The sequence below is a fragment of the Mus caroli genome, unplaced genomic scaffold (assembly GCF_978045245.1).
Source record: "Mus caroli unplaced genomic scaffold, Mus_caroli_1 scaffold_12, whole genome shotgun sequence".
Lineage (NCBI taxonomy): Eukaryota > Metazoa > Chordata > Mammalia > Rodentia > Muridae > Mus > Mus caroli.
Window position 1 is genome coordinate 92946175 of NW_028227267.1, and position 16391 is coordinate 92962565.

The 16391-nt window shown below is 35.5% G+C and overlaps 1 protein-coding gene and 1 non-coding gene across 2 annotated transcripts in view; one reads left to right on the forward strand and one right to left on the reverse strand.

Moving 5' to 3' along the window:
• The window catches only part of Klhl1 (kelch like family member 1), a 395614-nt gene that overhangs the window by 318967 nt on the left and 60256 nt on the right, over positions 1-16391 (reverse strand). The gene's annotated exons all lie outside the window — the stretch shown is intronic.
• Positions 1807-1922, forward strand: LOC147001928 (U5 spliceosomal RNA). The gene has a single exon (XR_015044777.1). It is a non-coding gene; the product is annotated as a U5 spliceosomal RNA (small nuclear RNA).

Below are 16391 nucleotides of genomic sequence, written 5' to 3' on the forward strand. Positions count from 1 at the left end.
TAAAAGGATTAATAAAAAATACAGCTATTGAATGAGACTTTAGTCTGTCTCATTTTTAGGCTCCACTCTCCCAGTTTTATGCCACCAAAGAAAAGCAGTAATATCTCCAGAAGTTCTAGCTCTGCAATAATTTAAGGTCTGTTATAAATTTTAATTACATAGAAGACTATTCAAATATTGTAACTTAAAATGTTGTTGTGAAGGTGGCTGGTCTCCTCATGATCATTAAATGATATCAATTCCGTGAAAATGTTTTACTGTCATCCTTCAGTGTTTTCACTCTGGTGTTTTAAATAGCAAAGTATAACTTTGCTAATCACAAAATTGAATGATTGATGCCTGTTATCATTTAAAAAGACAAATCTGTAAGTATAGCCTTGCTTGCTAATATTTAGTTAGATGTATACTTCTCTATATTTAAATCATGCATTTCTTGCTTGGAATAAGTCGTCTCATTTTTTAAAAGATGGTTTGATACTATCTTGTAAGCAATTAGGAAAGCACCATGTTTGGATTACAGCTTTGTCTCCATCACTCTTTAGTCTCACAGAAGGGGCTGCTCTTCAGGTACTAATACATTTTGATTAACAAACATCTAACCACAGAGCCCTGTTCTTGAATAAATATGAACTGAACCTTAGTCTTTATTCTTAAATTGAATGACATTTTTCATCACCTCAATACTTTTATAAACAAAGACAACTGAAAAATTTTCATTAGTTATGGAGTTACTAAGATTCACCTCAGAAGTTTCAAGGATATGTTGCACAATCATATGCATGCACACAGAGCTGCTTATAAAAGTACACACACATTCATACCTACTCACAATTACTTTTAAACCTAATTGTTTTACTGGTTTTCACTACCAACATACTTGGATATTAAGTTAGGTTTGGCTATTTAATTGATATTTTCACCAAATGATATTTTTTTAATTTTTTTATTACATATTTTCCTCAATTACATTTCCAATGCTATCCCAAAAGTCCCCCCCACCCCCCCCCCACTTTCTTACCCACCCATTCCCATTTTTTGGCCCTGGCGTTCCTCTGTACTGGGGCATATAAAGTTTGCGTGTCCAATGGGCCTCTCTTTCCAGTGATGGCCAACTAGGCCATCTTTTGATACATATGCAGCTAGAGTCAAGAGTAGAAACTTAGTATAGCGAGATATAAGATACAATTTGCAAAACACATGAAACTGAAGAAAGAAGACCAATGTGTGGACACTTTGCCCCTTCTTAGAATTGGAAACAATTACCCATGGAAGGAGATACAGAGACAAAGTTTGGAGCTGAGACAAAAGTATGGACCATCTAGAGATTGCCATATCCAGGGATCCATCCCATAATTAGCCTCCAAACAATGACACCATTGCATACACTAGCAAGTGTTTGCTGCAAGGACCCTGATATAGCTGTCTCTTGTGAGACTAGGCCGGGGCCTAGCAAACACATAAGTGGATGCTCACTGTCAGCTATTGGATGGATCACAGGGCCCCCAATGGAGGAGCTAGAGAAAGTATCCAAGGAGCTAAAGAGATCTGCAACGCTGTAGATGCAACATTATGAACTAACCAGTACCCCAAATGATATTCTTTTTTTTTTTTTTTTTGTTTTTCGAGACAGGGTTTCTCTGTGTAGTCCTGGCTGTCCTGGCACTCACTTTGTAGACCAGGCTGGCTTCGAACTCAGAAATCCACCTGCCTCTGCCTCCCAAGTGCTGGGATTAAAGGCGTGCGCCACCACGCCCGGCCCCAAATGATATTCTTAAATATCATTCACACATTAAGACTGAAGAGGTTATACTCTGGTTTCTCTCCAGAGCGTATAAATCTTTCGCCTTTTAATAAAGATTTCTGTGGAGAGAAACAACCCTGATTCTCTTTTTTTTTTAATTAGGTAATTTCCTCAATTACATTTCCAATGCTATCCAAAAAGTCCCCAATACACTCCCCCCCCCCAGTCCCCCACCCACCCACCCCCACCCCTTGGCCCTGGCATTCCCCTGTACTGGGGCATATACCCTGACTCTTAAACCATTTTTTGAGGCTTTATATTGACAAAGCTCCACATGTCATTAAAAATAGAAACACTAAATAAAGCTAATATAAGTCTGTTTTAAAAAAAGAAAAGATTGAGGAGGGTTGAATATAGTAAATACTACTTTGATTTATTAAAAAAAAAAACAAGATAAACAATTTAAAAATGAATCTTAATGAAAATGAAGACTTCTGTAAGGCAAAGTGCACTGTCAATCAGCCAAAGTGGCAGACTAAAAAATAGAAAGCAATTGCCAATGCCACCTCTGATAGAGGCCTAATATCAAAAATATGTAAAGAACTCAATAAAGTAGATGTCAACAGACAAAACAATGCAATTGAAAAATGGTGTGTGGGTCTAAACAGAGAACTCACAATAGAAGAATGTCAAATGGATGAGAAATACTTAAAGACATCCTTAGCCATCAGGGAAATACAACTCAAAACTAGTTTGAGACCTTACACCTGTTATAATTACTAACATGAACAACACAAGTAACAGCTAATGTTGTTGGGATGTGGAACAAGAGGAAAACTCATCCTTTGCTTGTAGGAGTGCAAATTTGTGCAGATGTTATGGAAATCAATATGGTAGTTCCTCAGAATTGGCAATTGCTCTACCTCATTACTCTGTGGCATATTCACCTAAGCACAAGTATAGTTTCTCAACCGTGTTCATTATCGCTGTACTCACAATAGTCAGAAGCTGTAAAGAACCTAGATGTCCTACAATAGAAGAATATATAAAGATAATGTGGTACATCACACAATGAAATATTACTGAGCTGTTTAAAAATAATGGCATTAGGAAACTTGCAGTCAAATGAGTGGAACTAGAAGAAAATCATTCTGAGTGAGGTAGACTAGACTAAGAAATATAATTATGGTATGTATTTGCCTATATTTGATTATTAGCTGTTAAATAAATTAAAAACCAAAGTTTAGAGTTAGAGATTAGGTTTAGAGTTAGGGTCTAGAAGGGTACATGGAATACCCAGTGATGGTGACATCGTATAATAGATTTTACTGTCACACTGAGGGACAACAGAGTATAGAAACATGAGGCCGAGGTGAAGGGTAGGAGAGAATGTGAGGAGAGACAGCTGGAATGAAAGGACATTTGAGGAATGACATGGATAATTACTTACTAAAATATATGCAGTTGATTTTAGTGAGCCCTTCTAATAATGAGGATACAGAATCTCAACTGGCCTTCTCTGACAAGCAAACAAGGCTTCTAGTAGCCAGCCTAGGTTTCAGGCAGGTGAGTTGGGTCCTATGGAAATCCCCCAAACCCCAGGCTCTTGCCATGATAATGGACAGTGGAGCTCCATTGCCAAGGGTAATCCCCACGCAATTCATTGAATATGGAGAGGGTAAACGAGTGGCTGCTTGGCTTTACCCTCCCCCTTGGTCTAGTATCTTTGGTATAGGAAGACACTCTTCAAGCTACCACAAGAGAAATGTAAGCCCAGCTATAAAACCAATGACCCACACTCTCTTCTGCCTGCAAAATATGCATAGAAATTGTGCAAGTAGCCAATCAATATAAGAGTTGACTTAAAGCCCATTCCACAAGATTACACCCATCTCCCACACAGCTTGGGTAACCAAGAACCTGAGATTAGATAGCATATAGACTTATGGTATATCCAACCACTATTCATCAAAAAAATTCAATAAAATGACTGTTCATGATATTCTGCTTAACTCATAGACCAGTGCCTTATTCAGTTATCATCAAAAAAGATTCCCCCAAAGCAGAGAGAATCATATGCAAAGACACACAGTCCGATATGTGTTGAGGAAGTCTGATTGGGATGTCCCCATCAAATCCCTTGTGTCAGATCCTAGGGTACATGGAAGAGGCAGAAAAGTGTAAGAGCAAGAGGAAATGGAGAACATCAAGAGGACAAGACCCTCTGGATGAAATAAGCAAGGTGCACACGAACTCACACAGACTGAAGAAACAAGTCACAAGCCTAAAGGTTTCCACATCAGGCCCTCCGCATGCATATTCCAACTATTAGCTTAGTATTTTTCTGGGATTCTTGACCATGAGGGCAAGTGGATCTCTGATTCTTGTGCCTGCTTTAGGGACTACCTTCCTTTTGTTGGGTTACTTTGTACAACTTTGATATGATGGGTCTTGCTTTATTTCATTTTGTCATGTTTGGTTTTTATCTCTTAGAAGGCTGTTCTGTAATAATGAGAGACAGAAAAGGAGTGTGTCTGGAGAAAAGGGGAGGTGGGGCAGAACTGGGATGAGAAAAGGAAGAAGAAATTATAATCAGAATGACTCTCAATATGAGAAAAAAATATTTTTAATGAAACCAAAAATATTTAAAAAGAAAAAGAAAGAAAAGAGCAATCAAACTTGGAACTCAAATCAACAAAGTAGAAACAAAGAATACAAAAATAACAAATATTTTTAAAGGCCAAACAGATAAAACATTGGTTTGCAATGAGTGGGACTCTGTATTCAGTCCCAAGCTTTACATATGAATAATAAAACAATAACACAGTCATAAAATTATTTAATATGCAAACAGTATTTCTATTTTAAATATGATTTTAGGCAAAAAGAAACAGAATAAAAGAAAGATATGAATTCAGATCTCTATCAGTAAAGAGCATGTTTCTATTCTTTGACCAATGGGATTAGGAGTTAATATAGTTAAGGTCTTGCCTTAACTTTGTGGAAAAGTTGCCATGGCAACTGTACTTCAGTTAATCTCTGCTTGTATCAGATCAGGAACAGGACTGTGAAAAAGTTCTTGCCTCAGAAACAAAATCCAGAAAAGTAAAAATTTCCAGTCATTTTATAAGGAACTGTGTGAAAAATCTGTGTGTGTGTGTATGTGCACGTGCACATGCATTTATAATATGGAAAAAGCGGAAAACAGATTTAGTCATTTTTTTTTCTTGAGTTATATTTATATTTCTTTACACAGTTTTACAGATACTTTAGATTCATAAAAAGATACATTGAGTCCTACTTTTGTCACTGGAATCAAATCAGATTAAAAAATTAGCGGCGAGTTAAACATTCCATTAATGTTTCTATGCATACCTGAGAATAAATGTTATAGCTTAGTTTGGGAATTGCAATTAAGGTACTCTTTCTAGAAAATATCCATTGTATGACCTATGTTTAAAGTATGGATTTGTCCTTTTGGTGTGATACATAAATGGAATCATAATTCCAAGCAATATTACATTATGGCAATATATACATTAGATATCTTTTTTATCTTCAGTGGATGTGAATAAAGTTTTGCTCTTTCTTGCTCCACTGAAAGCATTTGCGAGGAGATGGAACTCTTCTTTCTTTGTCAGTGCACTCCACAACCTAGTGTACCAGAAAAGAGGTGTGGCATAACATAAACCCTGCTCTTATTCTGGGAATGCACATAAAATTAATCTCCCTATGCATGGAAGAAGGAATTATCAGTATAGCGGTAAAGTGATGATCTCTCAACACTAATCAGTGCAGTTCCCTCTAATGATTTATAAACAAACCCACTACTAGTTAAGTTGCAAAGAATAAGGTACTGTGGATGGTTCAGCTCCAATGGAATGTCTACATCATATGTCTTCCTTCCAAGTCTTAGGGATCACTGCTGAGGAGGGGAACAGACGGTTATAAAACTCATGCATGCAGATGAGTCCATTGAAACAATGTGCTCTGGACACAACAGAGCAGTTGGACAAATGACCCTGTAGCATCCAAGATAGCTTAGAAAACATCTGCACAATATCAGGCCAGACAAAATCCATCATGGACGGAGGGTGTGTTAATAGATCACACAAGTAAATGAAGAGCAGTTGATGTCTCTAAGAGGAGAAACAGTTTTCTTAGGGGATCCAGATGTTGAGGGCTTGTCCATGATCCAAAGACAAACATGACACCCATATTCATAATGGCAGCATTGAGTGGACTCATTGAGCTACAAAAGCACAAAACAAAACATGAATAAACACATACATTTAGAAGGAAATAGAGGTGACAGGGGAAATAGAGGTGTAGGGCTTAAGGAATAGATGTGTCTTTGCACAAAATTATTTATATGCATATAAAAAATTGCAAAAGATACAATTTTCAGTTTCAGTTAATTTTTTATAAATTGTAACTAAGATAATAATGAATAAGTGTTCTTTTATTCTTATTGAGAAGTGTTTCTGCCTCTTGTTCCTCAGAGTATTATAGCCAATCTGTCAGGTTTTAAATACTCAAACTACCCAGAGGCACATAGCTGAACTGGACTCCAGGGCTCTATTTCCAACTTTGAGTATGACTCTCTGAGTAACCTTGGGAAAGTCTCTTAACCTTCTGTGACCAAGGTACCTTGTTATAAACAAGGAACAGCAGCATGTGGCTCTCTTGGGTCTTGTGTCGAATAATTCATATTTGAACTAATTCTGAAAAAAGTTTTAGACACACTTGCAGCACAAATTGCTATTTGAACTATTGTAGCAAGGTCAACACAGCTCAGGTTGGTGGATTTGCTACATATTTCCATCATCTCAGACGTTGTAAGTTATTTCTGTGAAGAGATCTTTTCATGAACAACCTAGGCTGCTTTCTAAAAACCTGTCAGTCAAATAGAGCAGTCAGGAACAAATTAAGATATGAAAAACCCTGAAAACTAAGCACAAAGTTATCCTTTTGCCTATTTTTATTTTTTAAAATCCTAATATTTGTAGCATATGCCCTAAACTATCAACATCCTCAGAATCATTTTGGATGTACTCTCTAAGTATTTTCAATTTTTAGTTTTAAAGTGACTATTCAATCATTGCATGCATGTAATATGATACACACAGAAAAATGTGATAAATGCTAATAAATAACTACTGCAACTTGAACTCTTTTAAAGGAGTTCAATAACTTTTAGAGAATCTATGTGAAATGTCTCTCACAGTTTCATATCATGAAGGCTTCATCATTATCAGGAAATATTGTCACAACGGTGACTAAAAAATGTGCTTGCCAATCTTTTCAATGGAATACCCAGATAATGAATTAATAATTAAGTGAACTTTTAGGAGCCAGACTTGTTTGTTTGTTTTAAATTTTTTTCAAATAAATGGGTATATGTAATAATTTTTCTCCCCTCTCCTCTTCCTTCTGCCCCTCCCACTCCTCTTTGATTTTTTTCTCCTCCCTTTTCCTCCTCTTCCCTATCATCTTTATTTTTCTCTTCCTCCCCTTGTGTTAACCTTTCCACTCCTCCTGTTCCTTTACCTCTTCCTCACGGCCTTACTCTGTTTTCATTCTGTCTTTATTGACAAGTAGGTAAGACTTGAGAGGCGAACAATTGGTCTCATACTGGACACATTGGTCTTACCTTAACTTACAGCAATGAAAACAAGGGACATGGACCTATATTTCTGAAACTGTTGTCCAAGTGCTACTTAGTTTCTTTTTAAATTTAAATATGTCCCATGACTGTCACAAAATAATTTTGTGAATTAACAACAACTAAAATGTATATGGATTAGGAAGTCTGGACAGGATTAGTTTAGACAGACAGATTGGCTATAATACTCTGAGGAACAAGAGGCAGAAACACTTCTCCCTAAGAATAAAAGAACATTTATTCATTATTATCTTAATTATACACGTATAAAATTCAATTTTAGTGTATGTTTGAAAAATGATTGTTCATTTTTGCTTTTCTCTTACATTATAATGTGGTTGGTTTGAATGGACTTTTTAAAATAACATGACTCTTCATTAGGCACAGTTAAATATTTCATTATCTCTGTAGATTTGTTTTAGCAATGGGTGGTATAAGTTCCTTCACTTTTTCATAACAGTGAGGCACCATGTAGTTAACATATTAATATAAAAGATTATCATTGCCTATTATATAAAAAGTTTGCTTCAAATTTAAGCTCCGATTTTAAAAAGAAAATATTTCATTCACTCATTTCCAAAGTATTATTGAAAACTATAGTGAGATTCAATACTTTACTCATCACAGTTTGAGTGATATTCTTCACAGAAATTATGCAGATGCACAAAAGACCTCAAATAGTGAAAGCAATTCAACTAAGAAATACTGTGCTAGAGATATCACAATCTGAAATTTGAAGTTAAACTACTGAGTAATATTTAAAAAGAAAAAGATAGCATGCATTATTACAGAGAAATGTGTTGACCATGGGCACAAAAGATGTGATGCAGAAATAAAACCACACAGCTACACTTACTGAACATTTGACAAATATGTTAGAAACCTACATTAAACAAAAGAGAACACATTTAGAAAATGATGCTGAGAACACTCAGTAATTGGAAAAGAACAAACTCAGATACAACTCATGGGCATGGCACACAAACACAAATATTCCAGCTTGAAAATAGATCAAAGATCATAATGTCAGATCTAGACCTATGAAACTATTAGAAGATACACTGCAAGATAAAGGCATAGGGAAGAATATTTAGAAAAGGACCAAGAATTGACCAATGGAATTGCAAAAAGACTTTTTAAAAAAGGTCTATGTTAGAAAAGAAGCAATCACCTGAGTGAAGAGACAGATTTCAGAAAATGAAAATATTTTGCAAATATTCAGTAGATGGGGCATACTACTAATTTTATATAAATAACTAAAAACTACAAAAAATAAACACTATACCACTCAATACCTCAAATAATACATGGGATTATGATATGTAGTACTCTAAAGAATAAATAAAAATTGCCAACAAATATTTGAAAGCACATTCAACATCTTTAGCTGTCAGAAAATGCAAATGGATACAGCTTTGCTATCTCATTTCATTCCTGTCTGAATGGATATCATCACGATAAGAAGAGCCAATGTTCTAGACCTGTAAGGAAAGAGGAGACCACATTTGCTGCCAGTACGGCTGACGCTGGTACATTACTATAAAAAAATTAACGTGGAGTTTTCTCAAGAAAGTGAATGTGCAGTGGTTATATGACCTGTCTTCACTTCAACAGTTCATATGTCAGAAAGCTATAATTTATTCCCCAGAGTGGCCTTCATATCAATATTTGTTCCAGGACGATTCACATTTGCTTTAAAATTTTCACTATTCTAAGATATCTGTCAACAGAAAACTTGATACATAACCACATAATTAAATTCTATTCAGGAAGTAGAAGATACCATAACACTTGCAGGAAACCATTTTTAAACAAAGTAAGCCAGACTCGGAAACACTAATGTCACACATTTTTGTTCTCATATGTGAACTCTGGGTTTTACGTTTGTGTGTGTGTGTGTGTGTGTGTCTGTGTGTGTGTGTGTGTGTGAGTGTGTGAGTGTGTGTGAGTGTGTGTGAGTGTGTGTGTGTGTAAGTGTGTGTGTGTGTAAGTGTGTGTGTGAGAGAGTGTGTGTGAGTGTGTGTGTGTGTGTAAGTGTGAGTGTGTATGTGTGTTTGTGTAGATTAAGTGGATGAAGTCAATCCCCTCAAATTCCTCAAATTACTATATTTCATATCACACTGTGAAATGTTTTCAATTCCTTCTTTGCTTTTTCTCTGAAATGTATGACTCTGCCAGCAATATGGAAACTAAAATCTTTCTATAATGTGAAAGATTATCAGAAGGCATTGTGTTCCTCAAAAGGGTTGAACATGATTTTTCTTTCCAGTTTAGCAAGAGTAAGGAAATAAAGTGTAAAAAAAAAAATACTGTTAACCAAAACTATGTTTAAATTTATTTTTAATTAAAATGGATTCCATTAAGGCATTGTATATTCCTTAACACTATCTTCATCTATTCATACTTAATCAATAATGTCCAAAACTGTATGCTCTTTATGTTTTAATATGGTGACCTGGATTGTAAATGAAAATTCTCCTAATATCCATCCAGTACTCCAATTGTCACACTTTAGTGATTTCAATTTAGTAAAGCAAAATATAAAAAGAATACTTTAATATCATCACTAAGCATATGAATTAAAAAGTCAAATTGAAACCAAATTAAATCCCTACCTCCACAAATTAGTTAGCCTTGTTTATTTTTATTCAATATTAGCCAGATAATATATTACCCAGCCATAAATATTCGTGATTAAATAAACTCCTTATTCTTCACTCATTTCTTTCTGATTGCAAGGTTGAAGGGGAACAGGACTGAAAAGTAGAATATAAAGTAGGCTTTTAAAACAGAGAATGATTTCCTTTTGTCATCGAAACCTTGGACAAACCATCAGTATGTCTGATGGACAGTATCACAAATCCCAGTGGAGATTTTCAAATCCATGATGATATCTCTTTAAATCTGAGACAATGACCAATTACTTTCTCACAGTAGTAATTACTTTATGACCACTGGCACAGAGTTTCTCTTAATATGGCATGCTATGCCACCAAATATAATTGATACTCATGTAAAAAATGATCTGTAAGCATCCACCCTAGGCTCATAAAAAGCCTGATTGGCATGATAAGCTAGGTGACCATCCATCCCAGAAATATGTTGGTGCCACAGGAGATGCTTAGCTACATATACTGTGAGAATAGTTCAAAATAAAATCTAAAACATTTCATAATATTTATAGTATCTTGTCCATCTTTGGAACACACCATTAGATTATTTTAGAAGATTAAACACCACAGAGCCTAGTTATACAAACCAATATCTGATTTACAAGTGAACCTAAAGTTGCCTTATTTTTCTGTAAAATTCTGTTTATGAGTTACAATTAATTCTTGATCTAATTGATTTTATTTATTATTATTATTATTATTATTATTATTGGTTTTCTGAGACAGGGTTTCTCTGTGTAGTCCTGGCTGTCCTGGAACTCACTCTGAAGACCAAGCTGGCCTCGAACTCAGAAATCTTCCTGCCTTCCAAGTGATGGGAGTAAAGGCGTGTGCAACTGCTGCCAAGCTTTATTTTGGTTTCCAACTTTTATCTAATCATCATATTTCAAATTTCAAGTGTATACTGGCTTTGGTCCAGTTACTAACGAAATCATAGACATGCAGGTTACTGCGCATAATTTAGGAAAGGCTATAATTATTATCAACCACAAAGTTAAGTATCCCTACTTCCTATATGCTGATATATGCCATTATCTGCACATTTAAATTTTATAAAGATACAATGTTTCACAGGTTTTGTTTATATATTTTCAGTGATATCTCTATCATCTCTATCTCTCTCTCTCTCTCTCTCTCTCTCTCTCTCTCTCTCTCTCTCTCTCTCTCTCTATCTCTCTCTCTATCTCTCTCTATCTCTATCTCTATCTCTATCTCTATCTCTATCTCTATCTCTATCTCTATCTCTATCTCTATCTCTATCTCTATCTCTATCTCTATCTCTCTCTATGAGGTTTCTTTTTGCCTGTATTGGATGGCAAGAGCCAGACCTTTTCCTTTCACTAAATAGATTCTGGGTATTGAACCCAGGTCATCTATCTTGGTGGTAAGCATCTACCTGCTGAATCATTTTTTCCAGAGCACAGATACTATGTTTTGAAATGTGCTTTCATGGTAAGTATAATTTATTTGTAAATAAAGCAGGCAAATATAAATAAGCTAAGCATTATGTGGTTTTAGAAGCAACACTACAGTTAAGACATTCACGTTTGTTTAATTTACCCTGAAACAAGGGAAAAATATTAACACACAGATTTCTGTGAGAACATTAACATTGACAATATGCAATGTCTCCTCAGGCACATCTAGAATAGTAAAATATTAAACTGGGAGAAAAATTGAGGAATAAGCTGTTACTGGTATAATTTATTTGGAATGAATATTTATAAACAGCAATAAATGGTATTATATTAAAGCAATTAATTTAATGATTTAATTTGTTACTTAGAAAATTATGTTACCATTTAGCCATCACTTATCTTGACCAGATAACAGGCATTTCACTGTAATTAACATTTTCATAGCAGTCTCAAAGTTTGAAATTTATTTTTGTCTTCTTTATGTTATCAAACCTTGAGAGTGAAACAGTCTTGAGTTACCTGAAACATCCCCCACATGATTCTATTGCTTTTTCTTTTTAAATAAACCAGGCCTTAGACTCTCAAAAATCAGCAACTGCCTCTGTATTAAACTTATATCTGGAAAGTTAAAAATTTATAAGGTTGAAGATTATAAAATATTAACATGAAGGTTGAAGTTCTGAAGTGTTCGTTGAAGAAAGTGAGTTGGGGAATTCCTTTATTTTAAAGACCTTCTTTCCTCCGTAAGGAATATAAAAATTAAAAATAAATAAATAAATAAAGTAGAGGTCAGAAACCCCTAAAGAAACATGTGATTGACTGACTCTCTTTTTATGTATCAGAACTTCCATCCAGGAATCATTTAAAATAAATCCTAATCTGGGCAAATCATATGCTGCTTTAAGTGACTAATATTTTACTTTAATTATGATCCTTCTAACTTTTGATTTTCAAGATCATGCATCATTCAATAAATATTTTAATTGTGCTCAAAAGATAAAAATACAATCTTGTAATTGTTAAAATATATCACATAAAATACCACATATTTGATGCTAAGAGTTTCAAAGTGTTTCTTATAAAATTGTTAAAATATGAAGAGTAAACATTTTTAAGTCTTCTTATGTTCAGTAAGTATTCTTCTGGAAATAACAGCTAATTGTAACAGATCAGTGACTAATTATAACAATAGGTGGTCAGGTCTGATTTCATCATCCTACTTGACTATATGTTATTATATAAAATTAGAAATAACTCATTCACACATTTCTATTTGGTTTTGTTCTCCCAGAAGTAGTTTTCTATTATATAGATTTTATTAAATTATTATCATTATTTATTAGTTTTACTTTTTCACAGTCCAGCCTTTGCTCCCCTTGTGGTCTCCCCACCACAGTTCCTCATCCCACTCTTCCACTCCCCTGTCTCCAAGACAATGTCTCAACACCCTGCCTACTAGGCCTCTCCACTTCCTGTGGCTTCAAGTCTCTCAAGGTTTAGATGCATCTCCTCTCACTGAGACCAGACGAGGCAGTCCTCTGCTGTATATGTACTGGAGCTTCAGACCAGCTCCTATATACAACCTGGTCGGTGGCTCAGGGTCTGAGAGATCTCAGGGGTCTGGGTCAGTTGAGACTGTTGGTCTTCCTGTGGGGATGCCCTCCTTCTCTTTTTAATTTTTACTTCTTCACTTTACACCCCACTCACTACCCCCACCCTCTGGTCATCCTCTCCCATAGTGTTCCAAGCCCCCAACCCTTCTCTTCTCCTCTGGGTATAGCTCACATATTTTTATAAAAATGGTTATGGCAGTCAGGTGATAAGATGTATATCATAGTCATTATAATATTCTCTCATACAAAACCTTCTAGGTGGCTGTTATTATTGTCTAACAACAACAACGAGAAATTTTGTGACCTTTTATCACAATTAGTAAAACTTAGTTTTCATGTGACATGAATAAGTCAATGTTACCCGCTGATGGAAGTTCCTCTTTTTATCCATACTTAAAGCTGAAAATAAATTACTAAGAGGTTGGTTAGCTGATTTGTGATAGAAGGTAACAGAAAATTGTTTTACAGTTATTTTTAGATGTTAATGTTGATTTTCAGAAAGGCAGTGTAGTAAGTATTCTGTCTCCATGATGAGAAGTGATTGGGCATTTAGTGTCCTCAACTTTTTCACCTTCGACTGGAAGTCAATGTAAATGTAAATGTTTTATTTAAATATCTATATATCTATATATCTGTGCGACGTGCACACACACACACACACACACACACACACATGTATTCCCTCACACTATTTTGCTTTTAGTAACAAAAATTAACTACCATAGGCTTCACAAACTGTCAAATTATGAAAAATTTATGTCCTATTTTATAGATGACTTTTTAAATTTTTTAAATTTTTTTCTTTTATTTTTTATTAGATATTTTTCTTCATTTACATTTCAAATGTTATCCCCAAAGCCTCCTATACCCTCCCTCCTCCCCCTGCTCCACAACCCACACACTCCAGGTTCCTGGTCCTGGCATTCCCCTATTCTGGGGCATATGATAATCGCAAGACCAAGGGCCTCTGCTCCCACTGATGGCTGACTAGGCCATCCTCTGCTACATATGCAGCTAGTGACACGAGCTCTGTGGGGTACTGGTTAGTTCATATTGTTGTTCCTCCTATAGGGTTGCAGACCTCTTTAGCTCCTTGGGTACTTTCTCTAGCTCCTTCATTAGGGGCTCTGTGTTCCATCCAATAGATGACTGTGAGCATGCAGTTCTGTATTTGCCAGGCACTGGCATAGTCTCACAAGAGAGAGCTATATAAGGCTCCTGTCACCAAAATCTTTCTGGCATATGCAATAGTGTCTGGGTTTTGTGGTTGTATATGGGATGGATCCCCAGGTGGGGCAGTATCTGGGTGGTCCTTCCTTCCATCTCAGCTTTGAACTTTGTCTTTGTAACTCCTTTCATAGGTATTTTCTTCCCCATTCTAAGAAGGAGCAAAAGTCCCAGCCAGAGCAATTAGACAACAAAAGGAGGTCAAGGGGATATAAACTGGAAAGGAAGAAGTTAAAATATCACTATTTGCAGATGATATGATAGTATATATAAGTAACACTGAAATTTCCACCAGAGAACTCCTAATCCTGATAAACAGCTTCACTGAAGTAATTGGACATAAAATTAACTCAAACAAATCAGTGGCCTTTCTCTACACAAAGGATAAACAGACTGAGAAAGAAATTAGGGAAACAACACCCTTCACAATAGTCACAAATAATATAAAATACCTTGGTGTGAATCTAACTAAAGAAGTAAAGATCTGTATGATAAGAACTTCAAGTCTTTGAAGACTTTTAATCTTAAATGTAACTACTATTTTTAATATTTGAAAAATTTCACTAGCTGTTGACCCCTACTTACTTTTACTTCTTTATTATTATTTTATCTTGTGGATACAGGTTCTTAGCCTGCATGTGTGACTTTGTGCCACTTCAGTGATTGGTGCCTACAGAAGTTAGAACTTGGATGTCTTACAACTGAAGTTACAGAAAATAGCAAGTTGTTCTGTAGTTGCTGAGAATAGAAGAACAGCCAGTGCTCTCAACAACTGTGGCCCATCTAGATTCTCCTTCATCGTCTTTGATGTGGTTTTGTGTTTTTAAGTGTCTATGTACACACTTCTATTTCAGTGAAGTCGAAGTCATGATGAAGTAGATATTTCTGTCTCTTGTTAAGGTAATGCCTCTTGTGTCTGTCTTTTTTGTTTGTTTTGTTTTGTTTTGTTTTTCAATACAAGGTTTCTCTGTGTAGCCCTGGCTGTCCTGGAACTCACTCTGTAGACCAGGCTGGCCTCGAACTCAGATATCTGCCTTCCCCTGCCTTCCGAGGTCTGGGATTAAAGGTGTGCACCACCATGGCTGGCTTGTGGAAGCAGGAACAGTGTCTAAGACTTTTTCTGCTTTGGGAACCCTTTTATTTCCTGCTGGGTTGCCTTGCCCAGCCTTGGGAGGAGGTTATGTGTCTGGTCTTATTGTAGCTTGTTCTGTCATGTTTGTTTGATGTCCCTGGGAGGCCTGCTCTGTTCTGAAGGGAAATGGAGTAGAAGTGGATCTAAGGGAGATGGGAGGGGAGGGACAGAAAGGAGAGGAGAGAGGGGATCTGGCATCAGAATGTAATGTATGAGAAAAGAATAAAAAAATATTTTATTTTGTAAATCTAGAAGTGAAGGTGAGTCTGTGTCTTTAACAAATTTTATTACAGAATTTTGTTTCAATAAAAATTTTTTTATGATGGCTCATACTCAGAAACCCATTGTAAGAAGCTTAGACAGGAAGATTGCTCTTTTATGCTGTAATTACCTTCTGACCATCATCTTCTAGTGGAAGGAAATTATGGAGTTTTCACACAGTGTTCTTAAATGGCATTGCTTACAATGCAGAAAAACATGAAGTTATTCTCCAACTTTATCTACAATTCTATGGCTGCCTGGCCACAGGATGAGATCCTATCTCACAAATTTTTTTGCAAATACTTCTGTTTTTCTAAAGAAATATGTGTATTGTTATGCTAAATTTAGGTGAAATCCTTCGGATGTCTGACAGGAAATTGGGGAGGAGTGGATTTGGAGAGTGGGGAGGGGTTATTTGGGACTGAGAAAAGAAAGGCAGACATGCAGTTGGGATGTAATATATGAGAGAAAATGAATATAAAAGAGAAATAAAATTAAAAAAATATATAAGAGGGTAGTTTGATTGCCATAAAAGTCGTCTCTAATAGAAAAAAAGACAAATACATAATTAACAGAAATATATTCAAAGATAAATAAAACCCTGAGTTTCTCAGGACAATATGTTCTAATTATAAAAAAAAGGTAAACTCTTATATTACTTT